Source organism: Anomalospiza imberbis, chromosome 14, assembly GCF_031753505.1.
Source record: "Anomalospiza imberbis isolate Cuckoo-Finch-1a 21T00152 chromosome 14, ASM3175350v1, whole genome shotgun sequence".
Lineage (NCBI taxonomy): Eukaryota > Metazoa > Chordata > Aves > Passeriformes > Viduidae > Anomalospiza > Anomalospiza imberbis.
Genome location: NC_089694.1, coordinates 14,755,654 through 14,782,936, shown reverse-complemented (window position 1 = coordinate 14,782,936; position 27,283 = coordinate 14,755,654). Strand labels below are relative to the sequence as shown.

General features: G+C 40.5%; 1 long non-coding RNA gene across 2 annotated transcripts in view; it reads left to right on the top strand.

Annotated features, from left to right (window-relative positions):
- Nucleotides 1-27,283, top strand: part of LOC137482583 (uncharacterized) — a 233,909-nt gene that overhangs the window by 114,016 nt on the left and 92,610 nt on the right. For both annotated transcript variants that reach the window (XR_011004160.1, XR_011004161.1), the window contains one exon: nt 26,071-26,116. This is a non-coding gene — a long non-coding RNA (uncharacterized lncRNA). The remainder of the gene's footprint in view (nt 1-26,070; nt 26,117-27,283) is intronic.

The following is a 27,283-nucleotide window of genomic DNA, read 5'->3' as shown; positions in this document are numbered from 1 at the left end:
ATTTCAGGATAAACCAGTCGACCAAGACTGTTCCTCTCCAGTGCAAGTGAATAGTCTGCAGATATTAAAAGTACATCAAGCAGTCCACTACTAATTCAGGAAGTCAAGTTGAGAGCAATTCTACCTTTGAATTGGCTGAGGCTGGAGATAAGCATTTTGTACAGCTGTAATTGAAATCCAAACTTTTAAGAGGTCAGTCATGGAGAGCTTCTAGCAGGAATCAAGACTATTTCATGGCCTTAAATACTCTTTGAGCTTTTACCATAAGTGAATCTTGTGACTTCATCTTCACATCATAGTGTTCCACTCTTGGTCAGAAGAATCCTTGTCCATGTAAGTACAGAAACAATTCAGAGACCTGAACAAAGTCTCATTAGAACTGCCCCAGCTCCGTTGGAAGTGTGAGTTGAATTGTTGGTTTCTCTGTGAACTGGCTCAGGCTCTGTCATGTGCTGATATGACTTTAGTTGTCAGCTTTGACAGGTGTTCTACATAACATGTGCACATCTCCCATGAACCTATCATGGAAAAGGTGCAAACAGGAACTGTGGTTCCTTCCAGAATCACAGCTTTCTCTGAATGCTGGAATATTCATCAAGACTTCCTACTGACCTTAAATTAGTCTGAATTAAATGCAGACAGTTATGCCATGTTGCAGCAGATAGGCCTGCTAGGCCCCTCTGGAGATTAGCTGCCTAAGGGTAGAGAAAATGCATAGTCATGCTGACTAGCAAAAGAACCCCTTTTCCCGCGCCTCAGACCCTCTGTTATCTTCCTGTAAGACAATAGGTCAATTTGTACCCTGACCCGCACCATTGGACCATTTCTCAAAACCCCTGTACCCTATAAAAACCCCTCAGTTTCCCTAGCTCGTTGGAAGTAAGCTGTCCCTGAACCCTTCACGGAAGATGAAATAAAGATCCTCCGGTGGAACCTCACACAGCGCTCCCCGTCTCTCTCTCCCTGCGTCTGCCCGAGGCACCCCAGCAAGCCTATGAGCTGAAATCACTTCTAAAAGAGCTGAACACTGCTTAAGAGCTGCATATCACTACAACAGCTTGCTGGGGCTAGCCTGTGCCTGGGAGCTCTGCCAAAGGTGCTTGGGCAGGAGGGTGTGCAGATACCCTTCTCACCCTAGAACACCAAGGCAGCCGGACCAACTGAGCCTAGCCGGGACCAAAAAACAATAATCTGGCCGCCCAACCGGGAAGATAAAAACCCACCAGAGCAGCCTTCTTCGCGAAGAGTAACTGCCTTGGGTCCGGCCAGAATCCTTCTGAAGATAACTTCTCCGTTATAGAAGAAATTTTCTGCAGAAGGTGTCTGAATGACCCTCTTTGTCCAGCCCTGAGGAATCAGACAGTGGCAGACCACCCTCCAGCAGCTTCCGACCCACATTTGGCTGAGGAGTAAGTATATTACAGCCTTTTTTCGCGCGCTTTTTCATTTGGGTCCCTTTTTCTTTTTCTTTTGTTTTTTTTTTTTTTTTCTCTTTTTACTGCTGGGAGGGGAAAGGGAATAATAATATTATGGGATTAAAAAATAGTAAATTAAAACAACCCCAGAACGAGAGAGACGTATATTTAAAACTCTTAGAAATTCTTTCCCTTAATAATTCTTCTTTATCTAACCCTAAACTTTTGAAACCTAACTTAAAAAAGTTTATAAAATGGATAATTTCACAGTTTCCTGATACTAATACACACTCCATAACCTTGGATTCTTTTTGGGACTCTGTGGGCATACAAATATATACTTCCCAAATTAATGGGGATTTCTCTGTTACACGATTCTTACCTATTTTTCACAAAATTACCAAAGCGGTAGAAAAAAGAAATAGGACGGGTTCTGCGGCAGAAGCAGTTCCAGCCTTATCTCTCCCACCAGCTTGTTCCCTTTCAAGTGCTAATACCTTATCTACAAACCCGGACTCCAGGGAGGGCGGGCCCCAGCTCACCCCTGCCGCTTCTGCTCCGCTCCTGCCCTGCCCCCCCGGGATTACCGCGGCCCCGCCCACCCAGCCCGCGCGGTCCCCCTTCTCCCCCTCCCCCGCGCGGTCCCCGCCCACCCAGCCCGCGCGTTCCCCGCCTTCCCCCTCCCTCGCGCGGCTACCAAACCCTTCCTGTGTGCCTGCTAAGCCTCCGGAATTCTCTTGTCTCAAGTGTGGTCAACACCCCGCACCCACGATATCTCCGAATGCAACTGTATCCGTTCCTGCTGTTACCCACCCCACCCCCCCGCCGGTCCCTTCGCTCCAGACCCTACAGCCTCAAACCTGCCCCAGCTGTGCTGTCGATAGCCACGCCTTGCAGTCTTCTTCCCAGCACCCCACACCCTTGCAAAATGCCATTCCAAAACGCCAGAAAAAACACTCCTCATCTGAGGATAGTAGTGATAGTGAGTACAGTTCTGACACAGATGATTTGGATCCATGGGCTTCAATTAAGATGGAAGCCACCCGAGCAGGGGATTGGGAGTTGGCACAAAGAATTTCTGCCTTCCCTGTAACTTATTCTAAGGGAAAAAGAGGGGGTTCCTCCACTAAGATTACGTGGGAACCCAATACAAACAAAGAGCTCATTGAACTTCGAAAAGTAGCCAAAGAACATGGCAGAAACTCACATATTTTTAAAAATTTTCTAGAGGCAATCTTTTCATCACACGTCTTAATACCACATGATGTTAAAAATATTGCTCATTGCCTCCTATCCCCAGCAGAATACATGTTATGGGAAAGGCATTGGAAAAAACAATTAAAAACATTATCAGACACATATGCAAGAGACCCTAATAGGCAAGATTTCTCAGTTGAACAGCTGGCTGGAGAAGGCAATTTGCAGAAACCTTCAGAGCAAGCTAAAACTTTGTCTGAGGCAGTAATACAAGACCTGGCTATCGCAGCAAAAACCTCCCTACTTCTCACCCCAGATGACTCTATCCCTACCCAACACTTCTCTAATATAAAACAAGGAATAGATGAAAGCTTTATTAAATTTGTGGACAGAATTAAAGATGCTCTGGATAAACAAATAGAGAGCACAGAGGCAAGAAAAGAACTGTTATGCAAACTTGCCATGAGCAATGCTAATGAGCAATGTAAAAACATTTTGAGAGCCTTACCTTTGGACACAGAACCTACCATAGAACAAATGGTGGAAAGTTGTACCCGACACCTTTCCACTGAAAATACAGTAGCACAAGCAGTTGCTAAGGGCATTGCAGAAGGAGTTTCTGGTGCATTTGCAGTAGTGACTTCCAAAGACCAGACCCGCTGCTTCCACTGTGGTAACTTTGGACATTTTATAAAAGACTGTCCAGAAAGGTCACCTATCCCAATTCCCCGTAATACCTACCAGAAACACCAAAACCGGCCACGATTTCAGCAGCGTTCGGGAAACTACCAGCGGAGCGTGGTCGGGCTCCACGCCAAGACAACAAATCAAAAGCCATGCAGACCCAACCATGCATCATTCCAAAAGAAGCCACCTCACACGAAGGAGATCCAGCATACAGAGCAATACAGACGGGAACCCGACGTCAGCTGGTAACTGCTTTATCCATTGACTTAAAAAAGAGGGATGTTTATCGTGTCCCAACTGGCAAATATGGGCCAAAAGGAGGTCCTTTTGACATCTTAATTATAGGTGATACTGTTAATTGCCCAAATGAAATTTTTGTTTTTCCAGCAGTACAAACAGTGTACCCGGGTCAAGAAATATTGGTTCAGCTGTGCTGCACAGACTTACCATATTTTCTTTTAAAGGGAACTCCAATTGCACAAGCCTTTCTACTCCCCAGAAATCACAAGGAACAGCTTCCTCTCAACCCTATAGCAATGTGGGCACAGGTTTTGGGACCTAATAGGCCTACCATCGAGTGCGGCCTGTCCTGCAAAGGGGAGAAGACCCACCGACTAGGTCTCCTGGACTCGGGCGCTGACGTAAGTCTTGTGGCACGTTCAGAATGGCCAGCAAACTGGGAACTGGAACCCGTACTAGGTATGATTTCAGGGATTGGTGGTGCCACAGCTTCCATGCGAAGCAAGCACAACATCCTCGTCGAAGGACCTGAAGGCAAGCTGGCTACTGTCCGTCCATTTGTGGTAAGGGCCCCCGTCACCCTTTGGGGAAGGGATGTTCTATCCCAATGGGGAGCCTCTCTACAAATTCCCAGTCGGGATTTCTAATTGGGGCCACTGAGGAGCGCGTACTACCAGACACCCCTCAGATCACCTGGAAATGCCAGACCCCGATCTGGAAAGAACAGTGGCCCCTGCCTAAAGTAAAACTACGCGCACTACAAGCCCTCGTAGAGGAACAGCTCGCCAAAGGTCACATCGTCGAGACCACCAGCCCTTGGAACACCCCCGTCTTTGTACTGCGAAAGCCTGGAACGGACAGGTGGAGGCTCCTCCAGGACCTGCGTAAAATCAATGAGGTAATTGAGGACATGGGCCCTCTTCAGCCTGGACTGCCTTCACCATCAATGTTGCCTCGAGACTGGTCACTTGCCATCATAGATATTAAGGACTGTTTCTTTAGCATCCCACTGCACCCCCAGGACGCTCCACGGTTTGCTTTTTCAGTCCCCTCTCTTAACAGAGAGGCTCCACTCAAAAGGTATCATTGGCTTTTTCTTCCCCAAGGTCTCAAGGTCTCGCCTACTATATGCCAATGGTATGTTTCTCGTGTTTTGTCTCCCGTTCGGAGCCTATTTCCAGAGGCAATTATTTACCACTATATGGACGATATCTTGATTTGTGCATCAGACAAAGCCTACCTGGACAGAGCAGTTACAAAGACTATTGAAACCATCGAAAAAGCAGGGTTCGAGATCCGGGAGGACAAAATACAGTACACCAACCCATGGACTTATCTTGGATTCCTGATCCGGGAGAGGACCATCGTACCCCAGCAGCTCGTCATCCGAGACGACCCAAAAACTCTGAGAGACTTACATAGCCTGTGTGGATCTATCAATTGGGTACGTCCTTTGCTAGGAATTACAACAGAGGACCTCGCTCCACTGTTCAACCTTCTCCGTGGCAGCAGAGACCTGGACTCTCCACGCACTCTGACAGCAGAAGCCCGAGATGCCGTCACCAAAGTACAAGAAGCCCTATCTTCACACCAAGCCCATCGCTTCGAGCCCAGCCTGCCTTTCCAGTTCGTCATCCTGGGAAAAGCACCCCGGTTCCATGGACTGATTTTCCAGTGGGATACTCAGCTTCGAGACCCTTTGTTGATACTTGAGTGGATCTTTACAAATAACCAACTTACAAAGACAATTACCACCTTCCAAGAAATAATGGCACATTTAATAAAAAAGGCCAGAACTCGCCTCCGTTCTCTCGCAGGGTGTGAGTTCACATGCATACACTTGCCACTAACCAGTGGAGACCTGGAGCATTTGCTTCAGAATAATGAAAATCTCCAGTATGCACTAGATAGCTATACAGGCCAAATTTCTACCCATATCCCAAAACATAAGCTTTTTAATATAACCTTTAATCTGACCCCAAAATTAGTACAAAGTAGAACACCTCTCAAAGCTCTAACAGTCTTTACAGACGGCTCAGGGTCATCCCACAAGTCCGTAATGACATGGAAAGACCCTAAGACCCAAAAATGGGAATCTGATGTCCAAATTGTGGAAGGGTCTCCACAGATTGCAGAGTTATCAGCCGTTGTCAGAGCCTTTGAGAAATTCAAAGATGAACCTTTTAATCTCATTACAGATTCCTCATATGTAGCAGGTATAGCTATGAGGGCAGAACAAGCCCTTCTAAAAGATGTTCCCAATCCAAAGTTACACCAATTGATTTCTGCATTAATACGCTTAATTTCCCACAGAAAACAACCTTACTATGTAATGCATGTGAGGTCACACACTGACCTCCCAGGTTTCATTGCAGAAGGGAACAGGAAAGCAGATGCATTGGCCATGGCAATAGGGACTGCCAACATCCCAGACATCTTTGCTCAGGCAAAGTTGTCACATGCATTTTATCACCAAAATGTGCCTGCCCTGATCAGAATGTTTAAGCTCTCAAAAGATCAGGCCAAAGCTATTGTTGCCACCTGCCCAAACTGCCAAAGCTACCAGATACCATCTGTGGGAACAGGAGTCAACCCCCGAGGACTCAACAGCTGCCAGCTGTGGCAAACAGATGTCACTCACTTCCCACCTTTTGGAAGGTCAAAGTATGTACACGTGTCAGTTGACACATTTTCTGGAGCAGTGTTTGCATCATCTCATCCAGGAGAAACTGCACAGCACGCCATAAAGCATTTCCTCCTTGCCTTTGCTACCCTGGGAGTACCAAAACAGATCAAAACAGATAATGGACCTGCTTATGCCTCTCGTAAGTTAAAGGACTTCTTCAGTGAGTGGGGAATAGAACACAAGAAAGGCATACCTGCAAATCCCACAGGACAATCCATCATAGAGAGGACACATCAAACCCTCAAAAGAGTCCTCAACCAGCAGCGAAGTGAAACAAAAATCATATCTCCAGTTGAAAGACTCTGCAAAGCTCTCTATGTCATCAACTTCCTAAATAGCACAACATCAGAACCTGATCCTCCAGTGCTTCGCCACTTTGCAAATACCACCCAAGCAAAGCTCGCTGAGAAACCACCGGTGCTAGTGAAGGACCCAGAGACTCATCAAATCTCAGGGCCTTTCCAGTTAATTACTTGGGGTAGAGGATATGCGTGTGTTTCACTACCATCAGGCCCAAGGTGGTACCCAGGAAAACACATAAAACCATGCCTAGGCACTACAAACACTACTCAGTCAGACACGGACAAGAGTTCCTCTGAACCGAATACAGGACCGCCTCAAAACCAGACAAGTTCTGCCTGGAGACGAAGACGTCGCAGAATAACCACATACCTGAGAAAAAACCGACACATCACACGACAGCAGAAGAAACAGAAAAGATGAATAACATTCTGCTGCATCAATCAAGCTATAAGCCAGACATAGCTTGAACACAAAATTGTTCTCTAAATTACATGTTATTATCTGTTTTAAAAAATTTTTCCCCTAAAAACCCCTATAATTCCCTTTCCCAACTCTTACTAAAAACCCTTAACCTCACACCTGCTTACCCATCCCTTGCTTATACTACAAAAAAAAAAAAAAAAAAAAAAAAAAAAAAAAAAAAAAAAAAAAAAGGGGGGGGAAGGAACAGAGAAAAGGAATGAGAAAAAAAAACCCTAACCCCCTCCTCCCATCATAAAAGATAACAAATTTTGCTTATATTCCCTATCAGAAGTCTTATCCCTGTCCAGAGATGAAAACTGGTGCTTTCTTCACCTCTGCTTGGATGCTCTTCACCATACCATATGCCTGCAGCTGGATTAGCCCACAGCCTAGCCATAATGTTTGGGTAACCTTAGCAAAAACATTGAATCAGGATAACCTGTGCTTATCCATGGGCAGCGTTGATAACCCACTTTCCACATGCCTAGTAGGAATTCCTTTCGTAGCAGATGACTGGCCTGTCTATAACTCAGAGCTCCTCCGCACCACAGGTAAGAGACCCAACCCGGTAGATACTTGGGATGAATGGACAAAAATGTTACCTAATGCCCTAGATGAACCCCAAGAATTGGACTTGCTGGGGTCCACCAAAGCAACATACTGCGTCAAATTTTACTATAAACGCCCAAAAAATAATGGCCCAGGAATTAACCAGCCAAAAAACACATACCGAAAAGATATATCACCTATTGACAAAGCCTATAACTATCCTGATTGGTGCAATTACACCACTCGAGTGTTATCTGTGTCCTCTCTCCATCCCAAAGTACTACCCAAAGGAATGTTTCTCATCTGTGGTGACCGAGTATGGGCTGGGATCCCCTCACACCTTCAGGGAGGTCCCTGTAGCCTTGGGAAACTTTCTACCCTCACACCAAATATTACCTTGTTGCATAATTGGAAAAAAGAAAAGGAGGAAAATCGCCACAAAAGATCCTATACGGAATTTGATGAAAATTGTGATCCCAGATTATACAATTGGAATAAACCAAAAAGAATCGCTGTCTCCCTATTCTTACCATGGGTAGCTGCAGCTAAGGCCCTTGGTGAAATAAATCACCTAGGCTGCTGGCTTAGTAAGCAAGCCAACGCTACATCTGCCGCCCTGAGTGATCTTTTAAAGGATGAGGAAACCACAAGACATGCATCTCTCCAGAACCGCGCAGCGATTGACTTCTTGCTGCTCGCCCATGGACACGGATGCCAGGACTTCGAAGGGATGTGCTGCTTCAATCTCTCGTCACGCTCAGAATCCATCCATGCAAACATCCAAAAAATGAAAGAACTTGTGAAGGATGTGAAAATAGAAAAGAACCCAGACTGGGTCAATGACCTTTTTGGTAAATGGGGATTAACTGGATGGATTGCATCCCTGGTTAAGGGAATTATTTTGATTTTCATTGTAATTGTCATTGTATTACTTATGTTCTCATGCCTTGTCCATTGTTTTAAAAGAACCATTGGGAATGCCTTTTATTAAATACAGAAAGTGGAGTTGTTGCAGCAGATAGGCCTGCTAGGCCCCTCTGGAGATTAGCTGCCTAAGGGTAGAGAAAATGCATAGTCATGCTGACTAGCAAAAGAACCCCTTTTCCCGCGCCTCAGACCCTCTGTTATCTTCCTGTAAGACAATAGGTCAATTTGTACCCTGACCCGCACCATTGGACCATTTCTCAAAACCCCTGTACCCTATAAAAACCCCTCAGTTTCCCTAGCTCGTTGGAAGTAAGCTGTCCCTGAACCCTTCACGGAAGATGAAATAAAGATCCTCCGGTGGAACCTCACACAGCGCTCCCCGTCTCTCTCTCCCTGCGTCTGCCCGAGGCACCCCAGCAAGCCTATGAGCTGAAATCACTTCTAAAAGAGCTGAACACTGCTTAAGAGCTGCATATCACTACAACAGCTTGCTGGGGCTAGCCTGTGCCTGGGAGCTCTGCCAAAGGTGCTTGGGCAGGAGGGTGTGCAGATACCCTTCTCACCCTAGAACACCAAGGCAGCCGGACCAACTGAGCCTAGCCGGGACCAAAAAACAATAATGCCACATACAAAGCCATGCACTGGTCTGCTTGAGTCCCTGTAGTGATACCCTGATAGTGATTCTCTTCCATTCAGTATTTATATCCTTTCCTTCCCACCTAGCTTAGTTATTCTAGAAGAAAATAATTTTTTCCTGGACTCTGTAACCGTCTTTCTCCTTTCTCATTTTTCTTTTCTGGGGTGACAAACAGCAAAAATGTAAGTTACCTTTACTATCAAAGAATTAAATGTCTTTCCATGGCTACCTGGGCCATGTATTTCTGTAATGTGAGTGCAGGCATTTGATATTCACACAAAAAAGCACATTGATGTACTTAGAGGGGGATCGAGTGTGATCTCATTAGCATTAAACAGCTATAATGGGAGGAAGATGAAAATAACTACAGAAACATGAAGAACAACAAAGATGAAAAGGAAGATGTGAGAATGGTACAAAAACATGGTTCCTTATTTGTAGGGTAAACTTGAAAGGTACCCTTCTCAACCTGCCTGCCTTATAATGTATTCAGAAATGGAAATTAAACAGCAGTTGTTTATAGCTGTGCAAACTTGGCACAGGAATTGGATATTATAGTTAGCAAGCAACCTGCAGATTTTAAGACTAAGGTGCATCTCTTTGAGCTGCCTTTTCCCATTAATTCTTCTCCATAGTCTCAGTATCTGTGCTTTTTTCCCCTTGACTTTGATGAATGAAAATATTCCTGACTATGGCTACTCAGAGTCTAAGATATTATTCCTATATACTTGGATCTGCTAAAATTTTTTACAGTTTATGTGAATTTCTCTACTACAAAATTGTATTGATAATTTGATATTTTGTGAAACATAATAATCTAAGTTTAAAAACAGAGAGAGTCAAAGGAAAAATGGTCTAATACAAGCTCAATTCAGTCAATTAGATGTGGTTTATTGCAATTGTTTTTCAGTCAGTTTGTGTGTATCTTTAACTTTTCAGCTTCAGTCTGGTCATGTTTTGAACCAGAAACTTTCTTAGCGTTGATATCAGACAATGTGATCCCTCTGTCTCAAACATCCTAACAGCTAGACTGAAACACACAGGTTCTTTACCACTTCCAAAGTTTTGTAGATGGAAATGAGTTATGCTATCTCTTCCAGGCTGGAGTTAATCTAAAAATGTGAAAACAGAGGGATTGGTTATTGTTGTTCCATCCACTTTTATCAATACCATATGAGATTTTTCAGTGAAGGCTTTTGTCTCTTCAGATTAGCATTAGATTAGATTTTTTACAATCCTTAATTCTGAAGAGTCAGTGCAAACACATCTTCTGCTGGTTAGTAATGGTGGTTATTGATTTGCAGAATGGTGGCAGAGGTATAATCCAGTGGGATTATCCAGAAATTTCCTCTGGAGCTGTTGCCATTTTGCTTTGACTCTGCCTTGTCTCAGCCAAATTCTGAGGTGCAGCTTCACTGAGATGACAGCAAAGACAAGGAACATAAATCAAGGGGACACTGTCCAACTGCTGTACCATTGGGATGTTACCAAGCAAAGATGTGGTCTCTCTCTAAAACCAGGCATGTATGGCAGGGTATTTTCTTTGTTAGCCTCTGCCAGTCTGATCCAACTGTCATTAAGAACACTGCCAATCCTTCCTGTGACATTCAGAAATTTTGTGCCAGAACTCAGAGTATTTTCATAATTCCTCTGCATTTGAGCGCATTATTTTTGTAACAACTAATAATTTAAATTGCTAGTTTACACTGGCCCATATGTTATCTTAGGTAAAGATTGTTGTGTACTCCACTATAAAGAATTCTGTTCAGTTCTAACTCCTTCAGTTTAGTTAATTGGAGGGGACTTCTAGAGTCATAGAAAATGCATTTCTCATTGCTATATTAAATGGTTCAGTAAATGACATTCCTGGCAGAAGTTCTTAAGCCCTCAACACTTTCATAACTATTAATCTATTTTTGAGGCATGGAAATTCTGCTCTGGTGATGTTATGCACACAAAAACTTGTGTCATGATCTCTAAGCCATTAATTTGTTTTACTTAGTTTGTAAAAATGTAATTTTCAGCTGTTCAAGAAATCTTCCTCAGACAATATTGAGTGACTAAACAAATTTCAGGATTGTAAAGAAACATTGTCAAAGAAAAATATTTCACAGATAAATTTATTTGTAGATTGTTACATCTGACTTTTTATGCTCATTTTCTTGAACTCATTTCCTGTGATTCTGGTGAGGGTTTTAATCAGTCATGTTTCACATACAATTTTCCTCTTAATAAAAGAACATTACTGATTTACATGCGTGCTTGATATGCACAGCTGAATGAAGCAGTGTGCTTCGTTACCTGGAGGACACATATCAACCATGGTGCTCTTGGTCAGTGTCATGTTCTCTCCCAAAAACACAAGCTTTGGACCCACAGAACAGACCTTTGCAGCAAAGGATTTATTTACCTCCCTGATTGTTCTCTCTCATTACTCTTTCATTCATTCAGCTAAAAAAAATATTTCAAACACGTGTCTGGAGGTATGTGGTAGCTCATGCTGGTCTCACAGACTCTTCAGCTATCATATTATGCAGTTGGAGGACAATTGCAGTGCCAGGAATTGGGGGTTATTTAAAACGTGAATGGATAACAATGAAATGGCTTAGAAAAGCATCTTAAATTCATAATGGTCATTCCCATAAATAATACTTTAGCATTTCCTATCTGTCATCCACTGTGAAGATTTGTGGTACCCTTTGATCAGATGACTTGTCCTTGAAGTACAGCTAGAATTCCAGTGTGAAATACCAACTGCTCTGCTGACAGAATGAGTTCAGCCAGCAAGCATCAAACGCTCAGTGTGGCACTCACCATGGGAACCCAGGACAAAAGAGTTTCAGCCCTCTGGCAGAGCAACCTGCAGCCCGGGTTGTGTGAGGGTCGTGAAAGATTTTAAAGTTTAACAATTAATTCTGGTGGCACTAATATTAGTTAGGCACTAGTATTACTTTATTTGTTTTATGGAGCAATACAATGTCCTGTGCTTACCTGATAGTCTTGCCAAAGCTGTCATCTCATTCTTTAGGAAGTTCCTTTTTCCCCCCACCACTTAATTTTTATTGAAGTATTTTTTGCAAGTAACTTCTGATGTTGGTTCTAAATGTGTTGTTCTCCCCAGCTTTACACTTTTCTGTAGATAGGCCTGTATTATAAAAGGAGGAGCTGACTAATAATGCTGGTTGTTAGTGTGGGAAATTACTTGAAATGAAACAATTATATCCCAATTGATAGAATATGTGAATTAACCAGGTGATATGTGTTCAGCTTTTAGAATTTTGATTTTTGATGACCTAATAGTTGAAGGAAATTAATATCTATCCCACAGTCTTCAGTCAAGGAATATGCCTATAGAAATTATTTAGCCCTACCATGCGTGTTTAAATTTGTTTGAATTTACTGATTTCATGTTTCAATAGTTGTCATCCATATTCATGCAGGCCCTGATTATGCTATGGAGCAGCTGAACTCTGCAAATTACTTCATAGCTTTCATGTTTTCATCATCAACAATTTCCCTCTGGCTCAAATATCTGAGTTGCCTTTGTATGAAAATCAAGTTTGATGAAGTACAACAAAATAAACTACAGAAGTACTCCTGATTTTTGCTTCCTACATGGAAACAAAAGTAGCTTCAGCAAACATTTGGATCCAGGAACCACTTCCTTTAACTACAGTGCAGCCTTATCCTTAAAGTTTGTTCTGTCACTTTAATTTTTCTGAAAGATTTTAGATGTGGCAAAGGTGACCAAGGGGTTGATCTTGAAGAAACTCATGCTGCTGCTTGTATGGAATAAGGAATACTTGGAACATAAGGAATTTGAGTATTTGAATGCAAAGAAAAGATGACTGTAGTTTAAGTAGAGAATGCTAGTCCCATAATGGAGTCAGAACAATTTTATATATACCCTTTCCACAATTATTTAAAAATGGAAATTTCTTGACCACGTGGAATGGATGAAGATCTTATGTCAAAGCACAAACACTTCATCCAGAGCTATGATGTGTTTTAGACTGAATGCGAGCTTCAGATTTTATTCTTCCATCACTGATCAATCAAACATGAAATGAGAAACAATCATCATGATATACTAGTACTGAAAAAATTATTCTGTTACATGTAGTGTACTTCTGTTCTGACACTAGCTCTGGTTTTGCTTTTGTGCGATGAAGAAATAAAAATTGAGTAATGACTTTATGAATAAGCTCTTATAAATTAAAAGAATAACAAATAGATGTAGATCAAATATACCTTTCAGTTTATTCATTCAATAAAGCTTATTATGCTGATACAGATACATACTCTGCTGAGTCTAAATATCTGAGGATATACTTATTTTCTATCAAGTATGACACAGATTTAGGTATTATGAATATGTTAAATCTCTCAACCTTATGTTCAGGTAGTGAATAGGTCATGGATGGGCTTAATGATCTATTTTGCCACAAACAAACAGATCCATTTCTTAGCAGAAAAGGTTTTTTTCTAGATAATCAGTTTTTATGATAGGCTCATAAACTTCCTTTAATAAAATAACATAGTAATATATTGATTTTATGCATTATAAGTCTAGTCTTTTTATAGGTTGCCCCTGCACAGATGGCTGAGAGTGTTGTTTAGCCTGGAGAAGAGAAAGCTCTGGGGAGACCTTAGAGGACCTTCCAGCACATAAAGGGGTCATAAAAAAAATCAGAGAGTGGCATTTTACACAGGCAGGTAGTGACAGGGCAAGGAGGAATGGTTTTAAACCAAAACCAGGAGATTTATATTAGATGTTAGAAATCCTTCCCTGTGAGGGTGGGCAGGCCCTGCCACAGGGTGTCCAGAGCAGCTAGGGCTGCCCCTGGATCCCTGGCAGTGCCCAAGGCCAGGCTGGACACTGGGGCTGGGAGCAGCCTGGGACAGGGGAAGGTGTCCCTGCCATGGCAGGGGTGGCACTGCATGAGCTGCAAGGTCCTTTCCAACCCAAACCAGATAAAGATCAGTTTCCCACAGGAGTTCCATGACTCCTTTCATAACAGGTGACCCCCAAAGTGTTTCCAGAGCAGAAAAGGGATGCACTAACTCTGCTCACCCCCTGTGATGCTAATCGCGACTATTATCACCTCTTTGAAAGGAGGTTAGCAAGGCTGAAAGCCTGTGTCAATCCCCACTCAGGTACAATAGTTGCAAAATTAACAATGGAGAGAAATTATTTTCCTGAATCATAACATTTATTATTCATGTTAGTCTTCAGAGTGACTTGGACTCAAGTCAAAATCCATCAGAATAATTTTCTGTGAAGACGAGATGTAATTTTGGCCACTTTTTTCATGACAATTTCTTTCTTTAGTGATCATTGACAGTTGAATTGCTGAAACTTCAGTTCTTAACAATCTGAAACAGTCTACATCTGGGAAAATATTCAGGATAAAAACAAGACTTCTGTTTTTTAGGTAATTTTCCACATAAATAAGGGACAACAAAAGGTTGTTTTTTCTCTCTTTTAAGAGGCTAGCTCCATCACATTAATTTGATTATCCTAATACTGTTAATATTTAATAACTGTTAAGTGTTCTAGGACTTTAGAGCTTGGAGTATATCTTCTTTTAGCTAGATTTCATAGATGTAGGCCAGTCTTCTTACTACCACAAATAAAATAATATGGGTCTGATTCTGCATTCACGCCATCAAAGATCCTGCTGCCTTAGTGGTATGGGTTCAGACTCTTTGTATTGTGTGTGTGTGTGTGTAAGGTGAATACCTGCCTAGTTTTTCAGTCAAAAGCTACATTAAATTTTCCTGGTGCGACTCAAGCTCACAAAAGGATGGAAATTCTCAGCATTAAGCTTCTAAGACTTTGCTGCAAAAGTGCAACTTGAAGTTAGGTTGCAGTGGTTCCCTGTTGTGCCTTGATCCTGCTCACATATGTCTGGTTTTCTATTGGTGCAGACAAAAGTTAAAAGTGAAGTCTTTTTAAAAGTTAGGAGGGATAAAAGAATTCCCAAGCTTTTCTGGAGATATTAAAGCATAAAGGTCTGCAGTGACTGAGGTTTTGAGAATCAGAAAATTTCTTTTGTGTGTCAGTCTGGAAGTGGTAAATGGAGCTGAACAAGGGTAGCTCTGTCTTGAGGACACAAAAGCTTTATGAAATATAAGTGTTGTCACCCCATGAAGAGCCACATAACCTGAGTGTCTGTGTTGCCTGTTATAACAGCTCAGAGAGCCTCCATGGTAAAATGACTATAATTTGTTTATTTTACAATATCTTATTATTTCACTAGGCCTAATAATTTACAGAATTCAATTTGACTCTACAGAAGGTTTTCTATTACCTTAAAACTATGCCTTTTCAAGCACACGTTTCCTAGGGAGGGGTGGAGAGAGAAATATTTATCCTATAAAGTAATGAGTCAGGGCACTGTCTCAGAGTCTGCTGTGCAAATTAGGAGAGAGGTGGATCAAGGCAAGTGAAAATGTAAATTCATGTTGCACAGGCTTGGTAGCTACCATATTAGTGTGATGGAAGGAGGAAGTTCCTTGTTTGCATAAACACAACTGTTCTTGTGTGTATGTGAACTTTGCAATGCTTTGCTTGAAGGCCTCTGTGTAATTCTGGGTAGTAGATCAAGCAAGTGATGCAGATAAATTGCAGGACCCTTCCACTCAGGGATGGAATAAGTTCAGCAGTCACTTAAGCACTGAGGTAGCAGTATCTTGTTCCTAGGGTCATCCTATAAATATTTATTATTTTGTAATTAGTTCAGAGGCAGTTGCTGTGGAGCCAATCAGTAGAAACTGATAAAGAGAAGAATTTTTAATATGACCCATTTAAGTGCAGCTCCTCCACCCCTACCACACTTAGGGGAGACAATTTCTAATTCAGACATATTTTACCAGTTTGAAATAGTTATGCTGCTAAGGCCACATTAGGAACTTCAGTGTGACATCTAACCTAACAGAAGATGATTCAGTACATGTAGAATATATTAGATATTAAAGTACAGTAAAAAAAATATAATAGGTAAGATACTTCACAATTACTGACTCAAAGTCATCCTAACATTCAAACAAAATTAGAACTTAGCTTTATTTTTACCTTTTCTTCCCATTTTTCTGTTGAGAACATATACTGTGTGCTTACAGGTGTGTAAATGAAATGCACATTGACAACCCATGAGTCAAATTAAGGGATGCTTATTATATTGCACATGAAAAAACATTCTTAATAGATTGTTCATCGAGAAAGCAAAGTGACAGCTGTGACTCAATCTTAAAAGCAGAAACAGGTAATAAAAGGGAAAAACAACTAATGACAAGTGGAAAATGCTCTTTCATGCTGCTGGAAATTCCATTTTTTCCTTTTTAAACCAGCCTGTCTGTTGAAAGAGAATTTTGAGTATTCAACATTTAAGTTGATGCTTCTTTTCACATAGAAGCAATCCATTGACTGGATTAATTTAATTAGAGTTAGATAAATTAATTGTTTTGATATAGACTATTTTCACATTCTAAAAGGGATTTCCATTGGATTCTTTATCTAGAAGAATTTGTTTTAGTGTCATTTCATCCAGTTGACTTAAATTACCTAAGGTGACTTAATGTATGGTCTCCTAAAATTATTTTAGTTATCTGAAGAAATTATTTTTTAATTTATACTTGGGAAAAAATAGAGAACAGATTCTGATACCTGGGAAATGCTTTTGAGTCTCAGTGTGCTCAACCTATTGGGTTGAAATTACAGACAATTACAAGTGACCTTGACTCTGTATTGCAAACTGCAAAATGTGATTAATCTGGTGCCCTATATTTTGTCTTCTTCAACAAAACCCAAGGAATGAAAGAATAACTTTGTTGTTCATTAGCTTATTGAATATGACACTGAAATCCCTGTTTGTATGCAAAGACAACCTTAGTGAACCTTCTATTCTCTTCAGTACAGCAATGAAGAGCCTGGATTCAGCTCTGATGCATCAGTAACCTCAACCATCATGAGATCTTTTTATGCACAACACTACAGAAATCTTTCAGACCCAGCTGGAAAACAGGTCTTCCAAATCCTAAGTGTATAAACCATGTGTATTACTGGAGTTAGGGAATCCACTATTTTTCCATGGTTACACTCAGTATTGAACTACAGCCAAAGTATACCCTGAGTTAATATATAGTAACAAGTGATGCTGTTTTATATTTCAAACTATATAAATACATCCGAACCAAACTTAGGATAATCATACCATGCCCTTATTTACCACCATGATGGTTGCAAAATAAAGATGAAAATGTACTATCCTAAAAGATTTAATTAGCCAATACTTACCAAATATCTGGATAATGCATCAGTTTTGATGGACCTTTAAAACATACTTTTCCTTTTGCATACTTTTCCTTTGATGGAAACAAAACTTTCTTGAAGTACATAATTAAATTACTTTGTGTTTGAAGAGAAATACAGTTTTTGCAGGCTCTGTCCAAGGTACTTTCCTAATCCACAAGTTTCACTTGAAAAATCCTGAGGATTTAGACATATTAATTGAAGTTCTTCAGAATGAAACAGCATGGTTGAATGCTTTAATAAAAAGATCACTAAGTTATAAGAAAAATACTGTCAGTATGTCCTTTTTACAAAAGTACTTCTTAGTGTAAGGCAAAGCTCACCTGCTGGCAATGTCTGGAAGTCCTGTACAGGATCAGAAAAGAATAAATAAATGTGACTTGTCTATTCATTTTTCCACCTTCTTGTGGCAGGTTCTTATATAAAGTTTAAAGGACAGATCTTACATGTCCTTATGCAAGGAGTTTTCATTCATAGAAGAATTCCTTTGTGAGCCATTGGAGTTACTAATTTTAAGAGAGGATATTTTGTCTTTAATATAAAAGGTTTTTCATAGCTGAAATATATTTGGAAGGGGGACAGGTTGAAAAATACTTTTACCTCATGGCAAAAATGGAGAGACAAAATGAAAGGTTCTAGAGTGGTGACTGAGTACAGGAATAATGGCATGAAGAATGCCAGGCATAAAGTGTCCTACCTGGACATACCCCTGGGAATGATGAAATTGAAAGTCAGAGTCTGCACAGATTAATGTGCATAACCTGTGATTTGGCTACAAGGAACTAGATAAACAAAGTTTGTGAAATGATTTAGTTAATTTATAAATGGATAAGTTAAAAAATTAAAAACCTTAATGACTTTGTAAGCCTTCTGCTTGTTGTACATTAAGGTTAACTTAATTGTATTGGCATCAAGAATGAAAAGAAGATTGGCAAATGTAAATATTACATGCATAATGAGACCCTCACAAATCTTTCATCAGCTAATAACCAGACCAGAGAGAGATATTTAGGCAGGGCTCATAGCAAAAATTGTGGCCAGATCTGCTACCTGCTCATTGAAAATTCTCTGTTAGAAAATAATTACATTATGTAAACATGGAATACAATAAAGACACAGCTCAGTGTATTTGTAGCTGCACCTTTATCCTTAACATAAGAGGAGGAACAGAGGTTAACATGTCCTGTCTCCAAAGCTCCTGATAAATATATACAAAACCTGAAATTAAAACGGTTTTAAAGAGATGCATGTGGTAGAGGAAGATGGAGGCAAGAGAAGACAGGAAGAAAAAGAGAAAGAAATTAGAATGGATGCAAACTTTGCTATAATAAGGATCTGTACTATGATATACTGAACTGTCTTTGGTTTATATTTCTGTAGACACTTCAGAAGTCAAGTTCCACTGCTCCCATTTCAAACAGCCTGGATTAAAGACCTGGATTAGAGACAATATTTTGAGATCCAGTTATGATCAAAGTATATCAACCTAAATCAGAAAAGACAATTTTGGTTTTTTCCTATAATTGTAGTTTTTAGCTCTGATGCTTTTCTTGGTCTCCTCAGATAAAACAGAGCGAACTTTTAATTTTTTTTAAGCAAGCTTGAAAATTGGCTGCCTGTCCTCTGTCTGGCAAAATGAGGTGTCCTTGAATGCACTTTCATTGATGCTTTAACTTCTTTCTCCTTCATGCATTTGAACCAGCTAACACCTTACCAAGTTCTGCTCCCAGCAGGGATTAGAATGGTTCCCAGATCCCAAATCTTCACTGCAGCCCTCCTGCAGCTGTAATATTTGCTGCACATTTCCCAGACATCAGGGGAAAACGACAGCCCATAATCAGCTGTCAGTGACACAGGAAAGTGAAGAGTGAGCCTGATCCAGACACTTTTACTGCCCTCAGCTTCCACCAGATGCTTTTAGAGAAGGCTTTGTGATGTGGTCAGATTTTGGCATTCCTCTTCCCAACTCCTTTAGTCTTTCTGAGCAGCAGTGACCAAGTGCTCATGGAGAAATGACATCTTGAAATTTTATTTGTCTTGGCTTTTTAAAAGCCATTCTCCTCATGTCGTTCATTGACTCGATTTATCCACTGTTGCTATTTCTGAAATTGCACAGTTTGACACCTAAATAAAAAATACTTTTCCAATATTCCTTTGTTCATTAATGAGCCAATTAACCAGTTTCAGTCTCCTTAGTAAAGCATAGGAGCATTGATCTATCTACCTCTGTCTTTGCTGGGAGTTGCCCCAGATATGTTCATAATGTTTTATTTGTAATTATTTTACAGCTGATAGTGCAATAAGATGTTGCTAATTTTGCTTTATTAGTACACTAATCTGGCAGTTCCCAAGCATGATTCACACCATTTCCCCCTGGCTGGTTGGTAGATGTGTGTAGCAGCAAGGCTTCATTTGCTTTTCTCAAATCTGCCACATCGCATATATACTGTGGAGCCAGCTACCCAACTAATTCACTGTTTGTGCCTTATCCCTCTGAATTTTCATTAAATATTGGAGTTTCCTTCTAGGCTTCCCTGGGTTTAACTTTGTGTTTTATGATCTGTCTAGTAAACAGGATTCCATGAGTATCCTTAGGGCAGTGAAATGCCCCTCAGAACAGGGATCTCACTGAAGATGGGTTGGGTCTGGCAACCTGCAGCTGGACCAGCAGCACAAAAACTCATGATAGTTCTTCAGCTCTGTTAACAAGGGTCCTGACCTCCAACTCTTTATTGCTCTCGGGACATATAATCTCATTCTAACTCAGTTAATTGAAGACAAGGAGGAATTGGGATGAGAACTGGTGGTGGCCAAGGGGTACTGGGTGTCTGGTGATCCTGTCACAAAGAGAGTCACAAAATAAGTATTCTTTCTTACTTCTCTGTAATAGTGATGATAATAGAACTGCTCTCTTCTATGATTTTAGGTCTCTTATCTAAAAAATCTATCTGTGAAATAGTCTGTCCTTTACCAGACAGAAATCTCTTTTGATCAATTTATATTTTTATCAAAGATAGTTATTCTGGGGCAGGCTGTCTGTCTTTTAATTAGCTGAAGAAACATCAAAGGTTTTGGATTCCATCCAGCACAGAACAAGGACATGCTGAAATCTCAGAGATTTTAGCAAAAAAACTGCCTCAGTCTGAAGGGAAATTCATGGCCAAGTGCATGTGCTGAGTGAGGAGCTGCATGAGCTCCCCAGGAGACTGGAGAGGAGAGGAAGACTTCTGTGGAGGAAGGATGATGTGAGTTAGAGCTCATATCCCTCCCATAGCAGAAGCCTTGCCCGAGGAGCTGAGCTTCAAAGACTTTCCTGCAGATAACCTTCTACTTCAGGCAGTGGCTGTGGAAAAATCCTGGGAGGAAGATGAAAGAAAAGAATATTTTTCAGGGATAGGAGAGTCAATGGCAGTTCTGACTCGATTGAATTGAGTCTGTGGTTTTATTTGTTTGCCAAAAATAGGCTCACATAATGACGACATTGATTTTTGGCTATAGGTCTCCAGATTGCAACAAAATCCCATATCTTTTTCCAGGAGTTACTGACTAGAGCTGTCTGAATGATGGTGAGGATGGATGCTGGTTTGGAGCATCTTAATTATTCTGAGAAAAATGTCATGGTCATAATTTAAATTATGTGCAAATAAAAAATCCTGTTAAAGGTGCAGGGAATATTGAATTAGTATCTCAGTTTAATAATGGACAGAGTGATTTAGATAAAAGTTTGAAAGTTGAGCAGGCACAGCTAATAGAATCAGTAAGCTGTGAGAAGGAAACAAGGATCTTGTGGGAAATGTATACAATTTTAATTTCATTTGTTTTAGATAGTAATTGGCCTAGAAATGTGATACCTATTGATTTAGCACTAATGATGATCAGAGACTGATGGAAGCAACACAAAGCAAACACAAATCCCAGAAAAAAAATTATGAATTTACTTAGGAATGCAAGTACATCTGTAAGAGTTACTGAAGGAGAACAGTTTTTCTGAGATTCATCAGTCTCTTAGAACTGATGAGTACAAACAGTGGCTTGGGGACATGCCTATTTAGACAACATTTACAACTCAGTTGATAAGGCTGGGGCTTTTTATTTGTTTTAAAGATCTTGTCACACAAAGGGAACCATGAAAAGGATCTAAGAGAAAAGGGCTTGTTTTGCTAGGGAATAAGATGACCTCTATGAGTTTCTCTGGTTTAGTCCCTCAGTTGCAGTCAGATTTGATGTCCCTGTCCTGGCTGGTGTGAGGATTGAAAAGAGATCCCATCTGATCTGCACTGATTCATGCCTGGAAACAGTTTGTGGAATATGGGCCTACAAAGTCTGATCCAAAAGTCAGCAGAACAAACAGGAGCTAATGAGGTGTTTCAGTACATACCCACCCTTCTGCACCCACAGGCACTGTGGAATAAAGCACAGGATTACTGAGTGATTTTACTCTTTAGCATCTATTACTCTAAACAGTCATGAAGGGATATCAATACCATTATCCTAAGGAGGAGAATTCAGAAGCCTTTTATTTTTGCATGGAAGATCTGGCATTTAATGACTTGGAACGTTCTTGCTTGAAGCAGAACATATTTTAGAACACACCATCAACCCCCAAGCACTGCAGGCTTGTGGGAAGTGCTGATGCACAGGAGCTCACAGGGACCTGCAGTACACTGTGGCTCTTGTGCTACTTCCAGCTGCTCATTAAAAGTTTGAGAAAGGCAGTTTTGGTGTAGCTTCTGTGGATTCAAAAAAAACCATAATCAGCTATGGCACTGTGATAAACGGGACCACGCTCCCGGTACTAAAAGTGATTTCAGTATTTATTGTAATAAAAGAAAGGCCTAAAGCATGGAGACCCGTGGGCTGAGCAGGAGCGTTCCCGTCGCGGATGCTGCAGCGCCGGCGCTGGGTCTGCTGAGCAGCGATGTCCCCGACGTTCCAGGTGGAGCGGCACGGGTTCAGTGGGTCAGAAGCCCCCTTTTTATCCTGTTTTTTGTCCTTTTGGATTGGTTTCTTTTTGGATCTTTCGTTTGCGTGAAGGTTTAAGGCGCTCGATTGGCCCGTTGCAGTTCTGTCCCGGCTGGCTCGTTTCACTTGGGGGTGGTGCACTTTACTTGGGTGTAATAAGGAACACCGAGTACCGTATTTCTTACAACTACCCCTTTTTACCCCTTTTACAATATAATAACTAAACTAACAGTACATGCTTAACGACTATCAACTATTTACAACAGTTTCTAACCTATTTTTAACAGCACTGCACAGAGTAGGCAGATAAGAAATGACAAAATAGACTGTCATGTTAGGAATTTAAAAGGGACTCACTCTGTCCTCCCTTATTTCACTCTGTTAAATACATATATTTCATTTAAAGACATCTTTGATCACTCGTGTGTTGTTAAATTGTACAGGAGTGTGGAATGCCATGTTAGGATTGCAAATTGCAACCACAATGAAACATGTACATAGAATATTTCTGGCAGGGAAAATGCCTTTTCTATGCCTCAATCAATTGCTGTGTTGTTTTTTATTTGTCTTTCATTATACTTCCATTCTGTCTTCATGAAGAAATGACAGTTTGCTTTGAGAAGCTAAAATGAAGAAAAAAGTTTGATTCAAGAGGGTTTGTTTCTATTAACTGTTAACCAGGAGGAAAGGAAGAAGGTACAAAGCAGCTCTTGATATTTGGAAACCCATGTACCACTCATGTCAGTATGAAGAAAATCTGTCAGGAGAGAGTAAGAATAAAATTTTAATTTTTACTATTTCTCTTTGCTGCATCAGGTATCACAAGAACCTGTTTTGTTTGGGCTTTTAGAAATAATAGTCTCTCTTTGCTGGTACATTTTTTTGCCACAAGCTTGCTGGGTTTCTGTTCTTGTCTCACCATTCTCTTCCAGTACCACTTAAGTACAGCCCCAGGCCTAGAGCTTTATAAAGACATGACTCACATGTTCTTTGAGATTGGCCTTTGCTGTTTAGGAGCACCAGGGTGGTGGTGCTAAGGAAACAGTGAGATTTGCTCAGCTCATATCCACCAGTCTCTGAGGGAAGCTTCTCTTAAGTCGAGCAATCCAAAACAGTTTTCGACATGAATTTGTCATTTTTAGTTAAATAAAATGTCCTGTGTAGAGCTGTCACTGAGCTTTGTGAAACCCAACTCAAGGCTGTGGCAGGGCAGGTTTTGTGAGGATGGCAAGAATGTGCACTAAAATCTGGCTGTGGGCACTCAGTTCCCAGCCAGCAGAGAAGTAGGGGTTTTTGTCATGCAAACCATCTCAGCTGAAGGTGCACACTGGAAAAGGGTCACCCACTCAGGCCGTAGCCTTGCCTGTTTCCCTGTGCTGACTGTGAAGTCAGGATTCCTAGATCAGATGTAGATACTTCCACAATAGATGTTCAAAACCATTCCTGCCCATGTCTGCAGGAATAATGGGATAAGTAGATCAGGCTTGCCCAGATACCATTTTAATTCTGTACTTATGGAAGTGGTTTAGCTGGTAATTAGAGCTGACCCAGTTCACCTGGGAATGCTGTGAACAAAAAAAGCTGTTCATGTACATTATTGTGCTCAATTAGCCAAGCAAAGCCCTGTTGAGAATCAGGCTATTGTTTAAATATTTTTAGAGCCAAAAAGTACAGAAAGGGAGAGTTGACAGCTGAAGAACAGCAGGGGGATTGTAGCCCTCAGAGTTTTTATTTGAGAGATGCCTGTATAGGAAAACACACTCAGAACTCTGCTAAGAGAGTAGCTAAGGAATTTACATTGCAGTTGGTTAAGGATGTCAGGGGAGCCCAAAGATCTTTCCCAATTATCAATAGAATTCTAGCTTCTATTTCTCTTCTGTCTCCCCTGCTCTAAGCTATAAAGCAATACCTTGCAGAACCTACCCTTGCTTTTTTATTTACAAACTTCAGATGCAAACTGCTAACACCTCTAATTTAGGGTGCTTTTGGATTTGGTTGTCTTCAGTCTGCAGTTATTTTCTTAGGAGGATGGTTGTTCTAGCTAACAATATTCTCATTTTTTGGGAGGACACAAGCCAAGACTGGATCAAGATCGCTGTACCCAACTAAGACCCCTCTTCCTGGTAGTGCCATATTTTCTTGAAGGTAAAACTTGAGAACTGAGGCCTTAATTGATGTAGCAGTGACTCTGTCCATGCTCCAAGGAAAGAAAACACCAGTAAAGAAAGGCACAGGTGCCTTCCAGAACTCAAAATCATAGAGCTGTGGAAGAGGTTAGGTTGGGAGGAACCTTAAAGCTCCTCTAGTTCCAACCCCCCTGCAATGGGCAGGGCACCTTCCACTGGACCAGGTTGCTCAAAGATGGTACAAATTAGCCAGTTAGACTGCACTTGTGTATTTAAATGAGATGTTTGAATCAATTACTGCAATCAACAGCATAGGGCAGACAGCTTTTGCAAGCAGTAAAAGACTTTAAATCTGAAAGGTGGACACAGAAAATGACAGCATGTTTTCTGTCTTGAGATCAAGAGATTAACAATGTGTGGCTGCAGAAAAGGCTGTAGGGTATAGTGGGTAATGCTGGCAGATTTAAGAGCTCACAGTGTGAAGAGATGTGATTCACAGCTGGGCAGGACTGAGGGGAGTCAGGGAGTAGATCTTATGGCCAGCTGTGGGTCCCTGAGGGCACACATGAAACAGTGTGAGTCATGTAAAAATTATGGACTGACAGTGGAAAGAGATTGTCTGATCCCATAAAATTCTTTCCTAAGTCTGAGTACACTCTTTCTCCTCTTTGTTCTCATTTAATGATGAAGTCTATGTTTTGGAATGTTACTTTTCCATTTCTGATGTCTTGTCATTCAGGCAAGTGCTATGATTAGAAAACTAAAGGTGTGTGTTGCAGTATAAAAAGTAGCTGATGCCATGCAGACAATCAGCTAGAGTTTGCTGGAGCAGAGTTCAAGGATTCAGCACCAGAGAGGAGGTGAGAAGACCTCCTCTGAATACTCACAAAGTGATGGGAATGGTGATTGTCAGCAAAATGATCAGACAGCTGATGGAAACAGCAAAATAGAAAACAAGCCCTCCTGCCCTGTTGGTTTTTTTTGGATTTTAAATTAATTGTATTTTTGCCTCTGGCCTACATTTGTGCATTTTTTCTGTGTGTCTACAGAGGTAAAATGTATCTGATAGTAGTCTGAAGTATTCATTTGTAATTTGTGTTTTAATACTATTTTCTGCATGTTTAAATGAGCAGATGATGTAATTTAATTATTCTAATCAAGAATGTAAATCCCAGGGAAGTGTTCAAGTCAGATGCCATCTGAATGTTTAGTGTGATTTCTACTTATGACATTGAATTTATACAGCTGAAGAGAACAATTTTTGTTCTCATAAAGAGTAAAAAATTTGTAAACAGTCATAGAAACACAGAGAAGACTTCACAGATTTTTGTGTAAGCACTTGTGTTGTATAGATGTCATTTACATTAGTAATTGCAACAGCAATTTTACATTGAATTGCTCTGGAGATATTGCCTCAGAATTAAAAGGTTAAGGCCAGGTCTTCAGATGCCGATACTTCTCAGATAACACCACTAATGGATCGCTATATTGGAAATCTAGCAATGAATAAGAGTATAATGATTGTTTTTCTGTCTGAATTTATTCCCTCTCATTTATTTTTGCAGCATCAAGAGAGCAATTGCAGCACAAATCCAGGGGAGAAGAGGTCTGGTAAGGTGATGGTTGTTTCTACTTCTTTCTGTCTCCGCTTTTCTGCTGTCTACTCTGCGTTTCACAGACATGCATGCCAGTGCTGTGTACCCTTATATAAAAACCCTAAGTTTATAAATGGTCTTAGAAATTGATCTCTGAATACATGGCAGTAAAAACCCAGTGACAACAATCTGAGTAGTGTAAATGAGAATACAGTGTTACATAGCTGAGTGTTAGTTCATTCTGCTTTTTAATGTCATGCTGAATCTAGTTTTGAAAAAGCTGGAATCCCTTAATAAAGGGTGTTCTTTCTACTTCATCTGGTAATATAGTTTACATCCTGGAAATGTAACCAATTTGCTACTAAACTATTCTTCCAGTGTTCAGTCTAGAATAGAAATGATTGCTGCAATAAACAGAGCCAAAGTGGTTATTAAGTTCTCCATTTCCAGGCCTGGTGAAATATTGTTTCCACATTTGAAACAAAGGCATGTTTATGTTCTACGGTGCTCTTGGATTCATTTAATGAATAGATAGATTTCAAGATGATTTACAATTGTCATAAGGCTCATCAATGCTACAAACATTTTAGCCTTGATAGAGGAGGAAAATATATTTTTTAAAAAGGTAATAAAAGAATGTCTATTTCTTGCCAAAATATTTGGAAAAGGTAAAAGCTGTTTCTAAGTTGTCATGCAGATGGAAGCTTCAAAAAATAAAATGCATTTGTATATTTTGGAGATATATTTAAAGGAGAGTCATAAACTGTTTTCTTTGTTTTATTTAAATTTGATCTTTTATAACTGTAATGATAGTTGAGAGGTCTTGTTTTGCAACAGCTTTCAGATATTTCTGTGTAAAAGAATGGATTTATGTTTATGTAAATTATGAGGTATTTTTACAAACTGAGATTGAACACCGTCTTGTTCTTTAAATGGTTACATCATCAGAACTCTTTTTGGCAGAGTCCTAATTTCCTGATTTGGCTGATTTGGTGCCCCTTAAGCCCAATATGGGAGTTAATTTTTAGCTGTGTTCTATTAAGAGACAAAAATAATGAAATTCTAACATTGTTTTGATATGTGTCAAAGCCAAATCTCTTATCATGGAGAGCCTCTTGCACAGGAACTTAATCAAGAACAATAAAATAAATCCTTGGAGGCAAAGCCCTGGGTCTTACACCGA